At 39.2% G+C, this 12,148-nt stretch overlaps 1 protein-coding gene across 2 annotated transcripts in view; it reads right to left on the bottom strand.

Annotated features, from left to right (window-relative positions):
- LOC149797842 (E3 ubiquitin-protein ligase goliath-like) overlaps positions 1-12,148 on the bottom strand; it is a 103,363-nt gene that overhangs the window by 69,297 nt on the left and 21,918 nt on the right. The gene's annotated exons all lie outside the window — the stretch shown is intronic.

The raw sequence follows: 12,148 nt of genomic DNA, 5'->3' as shown, positions 1-12,148 counted from the left end.
AGATGGGAAACCGCTAGAACTAGTCGGGAAAGGAAAGTTTACCTTGTCGTTCGGAGGAAAACGTCACGAGCATTGCGTTATCGTTGCAACGATGGGCTTGACAGCAGAAGGAGTGTTAGGATTGGATTTCCTAGAAAAGGTAGGAAGCAAAATTGATTTTGTGAATCACAGTTTAACTATTGGGGACGCCATTTTATCATACGATGTGATCAAATCAATTTCGATGGAGTGCGCTAGAGTTGTGTTATCAGAGACAATATCGATCCCTGCAAGGCACGAAATGAACATTCCTTGCAAATTGCAAACAGAAGAGGATAACCACGCGTTCGGTTCGATCGGGGTTGTGGAACCAGAGGGACGATTTGTTGAAAATAAGCAACTTCTAGTAGGAAAAGTACTTATTAGGGCTACATCCGACGATGTCATTCCTCTAAGGGTCATGAACGTTACCGACGAAACAAAAGTTGTCCATGCTGGAACTATTATGGGTCTTTATGTACCGGTGGATGACGATGATGTTGGTGATGTTTCTGGAGAATTATTGGCTCAAGTAGAAACCTTCCAAATGCCTGAACACCTGAAAAAGTTATCTCAAGAAACGAAAAAGGGTCTTACATTGGCCCAATGCAAGAAAGTTGACCAACTTCTATGTACGTTCTCGGGTTTATTTGCTAAATCAAAAGATGATCTTGGCAGAACCAATCAAATACGTCACAAGATAAATACAGGGGACGCAAGACCAGTAAAACAACCGCTACGTAGAATTCCGATTCACTCAAGAGATGAAATTGAGAACCATGTTGAGAGTATGTTAACTCAAAGCATTATAGAGCCATCATTAAGCCCCTGGGATTCGCCTATAGTGCTGGTGCGTAAGAAGGATGGAACGATTCTTTTTTGTGTCGACTATAGAGCAGTCAATCAACTGACTGTGAAGGACGCGTATCCTCTACCACGTATAGACGATTCATTGGACCGACTTTCAGGTGTATCGTGGTTTTCTACCCTTGATTTAATGAGTGGATATTGGCAAGTAGAAATGAAAGAGAAAGATAAACCCAAAACAGCTTTTATAACACCAAATGGCTTATATCAGTTTCGTGTAATGCCTTTTGGATTATGCAATTCAGGTTCCACCTTCGAAAGGCTGATGGAGACTATTTTAGCAGGTTTACAATGGAAAACGTGTCTAATATATCTGGACGACATAATTATTTTAGGCAAAACTTTCGACGAGGAGCTAAGCCGTCTACAGGAAGTTTTCACTCGATTGCAACAGGCGGGCCTTAAACTTAAACCCTCCAAGTGTCACTTGTTTGCACACGAAGTGGCATTCTTAGGGCATATCGTGTCTGAAGAGGGGATTAAAACCGACCCTGAAAAAATCGAAGCGGTGAAATCTTGGACTACGCCAACGAATGTGAAGGAGCTTCGCAGCTTCCTGGGGCTTTGTTCCTACTATAGGAGATTCATAAAAGACTTTTCGTCAATCGCTAGTTGTTTACATAAACTGACAGAGTCAGGACGGGCGTTTAAATGGACTAAGGAATGTGGAGAAGCGTTTGAAATGCTAAAAGCTAAGTTAACAACAGCACCAATACTCACATACCCTGACATTTCAAAACAATTCATTTTGGATACCGATGCTAGTGAAAATGGAATCGGTGCAGTAATTTCCCAGGTTCACGAAGGTCGCGAAAAAGTCGTAGCGTATGGAAGTAGGACACTGTCGAAATCAGAGCGATCCTATTGCGTGACGCGGAAAGAATTACTTGCTATAGTGTACTTTGTGAAACATTTCAAGCCATACTTGTATGGGAAACGATTTCTCATTCGGACTGATCACAATGCATTACGTTGGCTTATGACGTTAAAGGACCCAGAAGGTCAACTCGCTAGATGGCTTGAGATGCTGGCTCAGTATGACTTTGAAATCCTACACCGACCAGGACTGCGTCATGGAAATGCGGATGCATTATCAAGGAAGCCATGCCGACAATGCGGGAGACAAACGCATGTTGCAAACATTGGAAACGACGACGAGAAAAACGCACTACAAACAGTTGCTGTAAGTACGTTATGTTCCAGAACTCATAATAACGGGACGTATGCATCGGCAGATATGGTATCAAAGCTGCTGAAATCTCAGCACGCCGATAATGACCTATCCATAGTTAGACAGTGGGTGACTGGTGGCGTTAGGCCATGCTGGAATGAAGTATCAGGCCAAAGCAATGAAGTTAAAAGTTTATGGGCTCAATGGGACCAACTTGAGTTTCACAATGGATTATTGTGCCGGAGATACCAAACGTGTGATGGTAAAGCGGGACGTCATCAAGCTATTGTCCCCTATGAGCTCAGGAAAAGTGTATTAAAATTTTCTCATGATAGTAAAACTGGAGGCCATCTAGGGATTTCAAAAACCCTTAATAAAATCAGGCAAGGATATTATTGGGTTGGGCTACAACGGGATGTTAGGGACTGGTGCAGTACATGTGAAGTATGTGCAAGAAAAAAGTCCCCAGGCAAGAAGAGAAGAGCCCCGATGCAACTCTGCAAATCAGGAAGTCCGATGGATAGAATAGCATTGGATATTATGGGACCGTTGCCCGAAACTTCACTTGGGAATAAATATATCCTGGTAATTGGAGACTATTTTACCAAATGGACAGAGGCATTTGCACTGCCTAATCAGGATGCCGTAGCCATAGCCAGTGTACTTGTTGAAGAGATAATCTGCAGATTTGGCGTGCCCCGTCAAATTCATTCGGATAAAGGGACACAATTTGAATCTGAAATTTTCCAAGAAATGTGCAGATTGCTGGGTATCGAAAAGACAAGGACAACTGCTTACCACCCACAGAGTGATGGAATGGTTGAAAGGTTCAACAGAACGCTCGCTGTGATGCTTTCTGCATATGTAAATGAACATCAGGATAACTGGGATGAACACTTGCCGTATTTAACAATAGCGTATCGCGCAGCTGTCCAAGAGTCTACGAATTTCACTCCAAATTTCTTGATGCTTGGTAGGGAAGTGACCGTTCCATTCGATATTCAATTTGGACGGCCACCAGATACATATTCTCGAAATACCTGGGTTGAGAAACTTTCGGAAACGATGCGTTTAGCTTATCAATTTGCAAGGAACCACCTTAACCAAAGTATGTTACGCCAGAAGAGATTCTACGACAGTCGATTGAAATGGGAACAGTTCAAACCAGGTGATTTGGTTTGGGTTTACACTCCACAAAGGAAAACAGGACTTTCAAGTAAATTGCTGTCTTGGTGGAAGGGACCATTTCAAGTTGTTAAAAAGTGACATACCGCGTAAAGTGTGGATATAGGGGCAAATCGCAAGTGATTCACGTGGACAGGATTAAATCGTGTAAAGTCCGAGATAACAACGATAATGAGGATATGCGTCAAAGTGATGATGATATCGATGAACATGACAATGCTAGCTACGATAATCTCGATGATACATCCAGAAATGAAGATCTACCTTGGCCATACCCTATGGAAAGAACCGCCTCGGAACACCCGTTACCAACGACCCAGAGTGGACGCCAAAGGCGACGCCCGGGCTGGTGGAAAGAATATACGTTTTAGATAGAAACTTTAATTCCAAAATTCGTATGAATTACTATGAACTTCAGTTGTGGAAATTTAAAAAGTTAAAAAAAAAGAGAAGTGCTGAAAGTGGATACCATTAAGTTAAAATAGGACTTATCTGAAATATTCAGCCGGATTTGCCGTGTGTGACTATACATTTAGAACTCTTGAATTACACTGGACAACAAATTTTTACAAAAGTCATGTTACTGAAATAAAATTAGTCAATTCTTATCAATTTTTATGTGCTGAACACGAATATGACAGTCAAATTGCAAAATTGGCTCTAGTTTTTTTGTAATCTGCAAGAAATTAATGTTTACATAACGAAATGCATTCCAATAGTAAAAGGTCAACTGTAATAGCCTACCTATAAAAAATCAAGTCATTGACTACATCTTAGATTTCTTCGCCTGTCTCTTGTACAGCTGTTCGGGAGCATCTCTGAGGAGTGTCCAGCAGTAGTCAGCCAGCATTGTAGTGGACCATTTTCCCTGGTATCTTTGTTCCATTGTTGCGATATCTTGATGAAAACGTTCGCCGTGTTCATCACTAACAATACCACAGTTGCTAGGAAAGAAATCCAAATGGGAATGAAGGAAGTGAATCTTTAGAGACATATTGCAGCCAAGTTTCTTATACTTCATCAACATGTCTTCTACTAGTTCCTTATAGTTTTCTGCCCTAACATTTCCGAGGAAGTTTGTAGAAACTAGGCGAAAAGCATTCCATGCTTGTTTCGCGTCACCTTCCAGCAAGTTGTTGAACCGGTCATCTTTGAAAAGCTCTCGAATCTGAGGACCCACAAAAACTCCCTCTTTAATCTTTGCTTCGCTGAGTCGAGGGAATTTTTCATGCAGGTATCGGAATGCTGGCAAAGTCCGGTCAATGGCTTTCACGAAGTTCTTCATCAAACCTAGTTTGATGTGAAGGGGTGGTAGCAAGATTTTCTGAGCCTCAACCAGAGCTGGGTGTTGGATATTCTTCTCTCCAATGGCTACATTCTGCCTGTGAGTCCATTCCTTCCTCATGTAGTGCATTTCCCTTGCTCGGCTATCCCACTCGCATAAGAAACACATGTATTTTGTATATCCTTGCTGCAGTCCCATTAAAAGGGCAACTACCTTCAAATCACCACAGAGGTGCCAGCTGTACTTGTTATACTCAATGGAATTCAGTAGCTGCCTTAAGTTATCGTATGTCTCTTTCATGTGGACAGCATACGCTACTGGAATAGATGGAAGAATGTTTCCATTGTGCAAAAGCACAGCCTTGAGACTCAGTTTCGAAGAGTCCACAAATAGTCTCCATTCTTGTGGGTCATGAGTGATTTTTAAAGCATTCATGAGGCCCTCAATATCGGAACAGAATATCAGATTACTTTCCTTTCTGAAGAAAGGCTCCAATTGCTGGTGGCGCTTTCGATATGCAGTAATTGTGACATCTTCTTCTAGAAGATTCCATTGTTGGAGTCTTGATCCTAGCAATTCTGCCTTGTTCTTTGATAAGTCCAAATCACGAATCAGGTCATTTAGTTCTTCCTGTGTTATTCTGTGTGGGGTTGATGATGCACCACAGTGAAAATCTGGATCACTGCATGCTGATAGACCAGGAGAAGAACAGGTCGACTCACCTTTGTCTTCGTCAGATGAATCAAGAGAATATTCTGCTGGAGGTTCTGGAATAGGAAGTCCCTCACCATGTGGAACTGGTCTCAATGCAGACGGAATGTTTGGGTAGACTATTCTCGACTTCTTTCGCTTCGTTATTCCGCCGGAAAGAGGAGGAACCAAGCAGAAGTAACAGTCATTTAGGTGGTTGCTTGGCTCTCTCCACACCATTGGGACTGCAAACGGCATTGATGACCTTTTGCAATTCAACCACTGTGAAAGCTGTGTTGTACATGTAGCACAGCATATATGCGGAGCCCAAGGCTTGTCTTGGTCACCAACCTTGCATCCGAAGTAAAGATGATATGCCTTCTTCACTTGAGAATTGATACTTTTCTTCTGGTTGGCAAATGTCACTTCCCCACAAATATAGCAAAAATTGTCCGCGGTATTAACACACTTTCGAGGCATTACTGTTCTTTATTGTACGTAAATGGATAAAATAATAAGTTTTATGTAACAGTAGCTTGAACTGTCTCGCACAACGTCTAAAATATTTTAAATGCTGAACCTATCTGATTGGGCTTTATATAGTACACTGCTTACGTCAGCTTCAGCAGCCGCCTGGCATTAGTATAATAGGCCTACACATGTATAGTACACTGCTGACGTCAACTTACTTCAGCAGCCGCATGGCATTAGTATTGCATTGCATCAGAAAATGATGCAATCAACTGTGGATGATGTGAGCATGATGGTATTATGCAATGTTACATCATTATTCCGGATGTTGCTGCAGTCCTACTGGAGAAATTTACACAGTGAAACATAGAAAATGAGGTATATGAATATCTTCAAAACGAGAGCCAATACAAATTTTTCACGGTTATATTCGTGTTCGGCACACCAAAATACTACAGATTAGGGCCTTTTCAAGTCGGTAATGATTTCACTGTTGACCAGTGTTATACAATAGAGCTTGCTTATGCTAAACAAAAAGTACTTTAATCGCAACGATTTTTTTTTTATAATGTCTAGTCTTATTTAATTTTTTTTTTTTGAAGCTTTAAAAAAAATATCTAATATATGTTGCAGTTTTAGTGTGAGGACACACTTAATCGGAGGCATGGGTAATTTGTAGCAAGGCATCTTTGCTGACTTTGTAAATAGTTCCCAAAGCTAGCCTGTTAAGTGATAGAGGTCACACCAGGTCAGTGTGTTTGTCTAATGGTGCCGTAAAGTGGAGAGACGATCTGATAAGGACAGAGGCTGACTGGTGCGTGCTCTCTAGGCAGTGATACTGTTATAGGCTTCAGATGTAAGGTTAATGACCTTGTGATCTTGGAAAAGATTGCAATATGTCACTGTCAGGAACAGTTATAGGGAGGATAGAAAAATCTGAGAAAATCTATAAGTTAGGTTAGTAGAACAGAGTCTATTGTAAGATCTAGACCGGGTTGCATGCTACATGAATATCCACTACCGCTGTTACAAAGTCCAAAGCAACAACGTCTTGAAGCACTGCGAATTTTTTTCACCGCTTTTTCAGGGATAAATGCAATCTCTTCAGTGTGTTCCGTCATTTATATTGTAGTATAAAAGTCGGTTTATTTGTCCTACATTCTACAGCTGAGTCTGCCAGCTATAAATAGGCGTGCTATTTTTAGCAATTAACAGTGTCGGTCGATCTCTGCGTGTAGCAGAGAGGGTCTGAAGCAATTGCCGCACGGAACCAGTTAGGCCCACCGAACAGCCGTCACTTATACAACTTGATGGCCGAATAAATAAGCAAAATTCAGTATGAAGTAGATTGTGGAACATATATGCAACATTCAATAGAAAGTACGTTTGGTCTCTGCAGCAAACACAAATAGGGCAGCAGAAGTAACAACGATAGTGCGGTAACTGGTGCCTTAATTCTTCAGGGTTGCTTCAAAATCATTATATTTAGAACTGTAATGACTGATTTGTAAACAAGTACATGGCTAGATCCCTCCTTGTTTTTATTTTTTTTCTTTCCACTTAATAAATATAGTAAGCCATGAAACGTTCTTTATCCATATTCATATAAAAAAGCTTAATAGTTACTGCTTGTGTATTTATTTTGTACAAAATTATACCAGTGAATAAAGTTAGTAACATGTAATAGTTGTATTTTCCAAATGGATATAAACAATATTGTCACCACTTTTGAATCGTTGGTCAAAACATATATGTTTCTTTCTTTATAAATAAGTGTACATAGTATCACATCATATCGGTAAATGTTTTACTTTTCAGCATTTCGATTTGTATTTTTACCTCAAAACTAGAAAATATAGAAAAATATTACAGAAAAGTGAAAATTGTTACAAATAAATGTGCAGGGTAAACGTATATAGACTGCAATACAGTCGTGCAATGTATTTCATATCACTAAGTAAAAATAACCTATTTAATTGAACATTCAAATTAATAAATAACATCTGGGACTCCAATAATTATAGACGAAGAAAACAAATCACTAATTTCAAACAACTCCATTTCTGCACTTTAGCTTAAAACACATCATGTTCACAATCAGACTACAGGTCATGAGCCGCATAATTATACTCCATTCTGAGGCTAAGATTTGCTGATTATGTGTCTTTAATTCTTAAACTTCTAAACATTGACATGGAAGCTTTTGTAACCTAAGTTCACTTCTTGACGTTGACTGATGTAAACCACTTTTTACACTACTAATTTACAACCTAATATATATTCTATATCAAGAATATCCAACTGTACATTAAATAGCACCTTATTTGTATGCATAGGTACTGTCATCGTTGAGGGGCTCCGAGTGGCCGAGTGGTCTAAAGCGCTAACCGTACCGGATCACTGTCATCTCACCTCTGTCTGTATGGGTTCGAGTCTCAGGTTCGGCTAACGTGGGTACGTGAGAAAGTTGCCAACAGCTTCTCGTAAGTCGGTGGTTCTTCCCCGGGTTTTCCCAGGTTCTTCCTCCACCAGTTATACTGGCCGCCATGTATTGCCTGTCTTGTGCTGAGAAATGGTGTAAACCCTAGAACGACAACAACTGCAATCGTCGATGCCAGGTTAAGGAGGTTGTAGGCCCTGGAAAAAAATCTCCTTTCCCGAAAACACGTGATAAAAAATATGACAAAAGATATTTTGAAGAGAAAAAAAAAACATTTCACTGCGTTACGATGCACCCACTGGGCGGGGGCCGAGGGGCGGCTGATCCATTTGCTACGTCATTTGTATGGCCTTGACTATCATATCAAACTGTACCAGTAGTATTAGCAACCATACGTCATTTTGCTTCATATTATATGAACCCAAAAGTTAGCCATGTATTGTCTGCCAAACATTATCTGATACGACTTGAGAATATACCAGACAAAATAACTAAGATCGGTATATCGATAAAACAAAACGGTATTAATTTTCTGTTGTAGAGATCGAAAATAGACTAATTAATAATTGGAGATCTTATGCTATTACCAATGCCCAATTCTGCTCTGATATCACAAATAAACTTCCTGTACACCAAAAAGTTTTAGAAACAATCTGTATTGATATGCTCGTTATCTTAAGATTTCACTTCGAATGAGGTGCATCGCAATGCTGGAGTTCATTTGTTAACAACAGAGCTCCTTGAAAATGCGTAAAACCTAAATTGAAATAAATAAATCACATGGCAAATTTCAAGTTTTTAAAAACTGGAAGAAAAAAAATACAGAAGCGACAAGATGAATAACCAATGTTTTGAATGTAGTCGCTACAATACTGGGGTCTTTGAATACATTATAATGGTACGTGACAGCCTGGATGAGTTCACTCTCCACAGATGAAAAACCCCAGTTACTATTGAAACCGATATCAGTGTTGATATTATCCGGTTTGTTATGGCATTGAAAGGTTTCCTTAATCTATATTTGGTAACGCGCAGTCCAGAAAATGTGTGCGTGTTTTTTTATTTTTTTTTAAGTAATGAAATTACCTTCTATCTCAGGTATTTTGTGGATACCTTGTCTGAAGATCACAGGACTTAAAAGTGTGGTGTTACCTAAAACTGCTGCTTCCTACACTTCTGTAACAAGACCCCCACCCCTGTAAAAAAAAAAAAAAAAAATACCCATACTTAACGCAAATTTTTAAAACTAAACAGAAATATTTGCAGGTTATCTGCAACACGTTTTCAAGGTATCCATATTACCCTCCAATTATGTAACATGAGAAAGAGATATGTGACTCACCAATGGCTGTAATTCCGCGTGTAACCCGTATGTAAAAAACCCACAACAACAAAACATCCTCAGACTAGAAACTATTTGGAAATTTCATCCGTTGGGGGCCAGACCAGTATTCAGCGGTCGAATTATATATATATATATATATATATATATATATATATATATATATATATATATATATATATATATATATATATTTGTTTATATACCAATCAACTTTCAAATAAAACAAAATGTAAATGAAAAAAGAAATTGCTGAACATTTCAACCTTTTTTGTACGAACTTTATCTTAGGTCATAAACCTAATTATTTTGAACATCTGATAAGGGCACGAAAGAGTTTTAGGAATGAAGCGGTATAACAATATTCGCTCATTGTGTACTATTACTGTTAATAAGACGAGTTCTTCGACGCATTGGGTCTGTAGCTTAAAGTTGTGTAATTTACAGCTATTTTGCATTTGTCACACTTTGCATCACGGAAGAGGTCACCAGATAAATTACTTGAAAAGTTTCCATCCGAGGCCTGGCTGATAGCGTATGAATTGTTTCTGGAGGGGCATTGTGAGTCTCCGATGGGGAATTGGGATGGGAATGACAGTAATATTTTGACAGCTATTTACAACGGGACTGAAAATATTCTTAAAACATGGTGATAAGTTTTATAAAGAGAATGCTACTGCATATGTATGTAAAGTGAGGCTACGGCATAGTTATTTACTCTTGTTCAGTTATAAACAGGAAACCTTGAGGAAAAGTAGTTCCAATCTCGTCTGAGACTTTGATAAAATAGAATTAAAAAACTGCAGAATCGTTTTCCTACTTTGAGGATTTGACGGTAAAATTCTAGCTTAGAAAATTGATAGGTATATAATAAAGTTCTACTATGGCCTTATAGGGGCAAAAACACGTGACCATTATGTAGGGGATGCCAGATTACAGATAGCCGATTTGTTAAGGATTCCACTGTACATATTTGCTGTAAAGAATGTACCTAAGTGAATAAGCACATAACGAATACTCAGGTGACCAGGACTACAAATCATAAATCGTGTGAAGTTGAGTTCGAGCTTGATTATCATCAATAACTGATCAAAAGCGATTCAAAAGTAAAGGTTCACGAGTTTGACTGAACACAAATTTCAGGCAGCAACTCGTGCTAAACCAATGTACGATATTCATAGACAGGAGATTTGTATGGACAAGCAAGATAATTAGTCCCCTATATATTAATAACAACATGTATTAGCACATTTCCTGTGTTCAAGGACCTTATTCTTGAGAGCCCTCAAAGCAAATTTCTCTACCAGTAAATCTGTCTTGAAGCTATCTATCTTAAGAGAACTGTTTTTAAATGTTAAGGATGTTACTGTTTATTACAGGTTTCAATACATTATCAAGCAAACCATGACAGTACGTCGGCATAGCTAAAACTCATAAACCTTTCTATCCATTCAACAAGTTCGACAGTTTCCCTCAAATTCTGTACCCTGGACGGTAGGTTTGTTGCATGCAGCTGGAAGATGTCAGATCATGTGGTATTTTTAAATTAACAAAACAGTCTTTCTGGTTTGTAGGTAGCTAGCTAATAAATAGTCCCACATAAATTTTGCTTCTTCTTTTTAAATCAGTGTACATATTTACACTAAGGGTAATAAATGCTGAATTCACAAGTCAAGATGTGACCAAGTTCAATAAAATTAATTTTCTGTTCGATTATTGTCCTTTTTCTGTTCTAGCGATCGCCCTGCGAAGAAACAACTGCTGCGCGCTGTTACCTCCCAATTGTTTTCTGGTGCTTGCTTAATTTGGTGCAATTTTTCACAGTCTGTGGGAAAGGATACAAACTTGGTAAACAAGAAACGGGTCTTTTTTGACATGCATGAGTGGGTTTATGTCAGTCTACAAAGGCAATTCTATGGCGTCACTGAAAACCTGAACTGGCGCAGACGGAATGTACCCCCCACCCCGACTTTTCCATTCATTCTCGTCGCAGGCAGAATATACTTCAGAACTGTCTAACCATCGGATCATGCCCTGTCGGTTACAGCAGGTGTCCTTTGAAAAAGCACTTTACTCCAATCATATTTGCACTAAATAGCCTTGAAAATTTGCTGTTTGTAAAAACCAACACACCAAATCAAACTAAACTTCGGAACTGATTCATTAATCTCGAGTATGTGAAACACTGCTCTTTGAGTAATCACAGTTTTACTGCTTATCACAATTTTACCGCCACACACACACACACACACACACACACACACACACACACATACATACATACATACATACAGACATACATGTTTTCCACGTAAGTAGTGAATGGGGACACCCTAGGGACTAGGGGACTTCCATGTTAAAAAGGGTATATCCACTCTGGGGACTATGTAAAATTTAACATAGGAGAAAAAAATATCCACTCTGGGGACTATGTAATTTAACATGAGAAAAAAAAAATATCCATTCTAGGGACAAGGGAAATTTAACATGGGAATAGAGTTTGGGCCTGTCTAGGGACAAGGGGAATGGAACATGGGAATACTGTGTGGGCCTATCTAGGGACAAGGGGAAATACCGTGGCTGTCATCAGTCCTCAAACAACCAACTATGTCAAAGGTCAATACTCGGTCAAAGCCCTACGCTGGTTACATTACTTGTGTGACAAGGAAAACAAATGGA

Source organism: Sinohyriopsis cumingii, chromosome 6 (genome assembly GCF_028554795.1).
Source record: "Sinohyriopsis cumingii isolate HCF-2022 chromosome 6, ASM2855479v2, whole genome shotgun sequence".
NCBI lineage: Eukaryota > Metazoa > Mollusca > Bivalvia > Unionida > Unionidae > Sinohyriopsis > Sinohyriopsis cumingii.
Note: the sequence above shows the minus strand (reverse complement) of the source record. Positions and strands in the feature narration are given on the sequence as shown.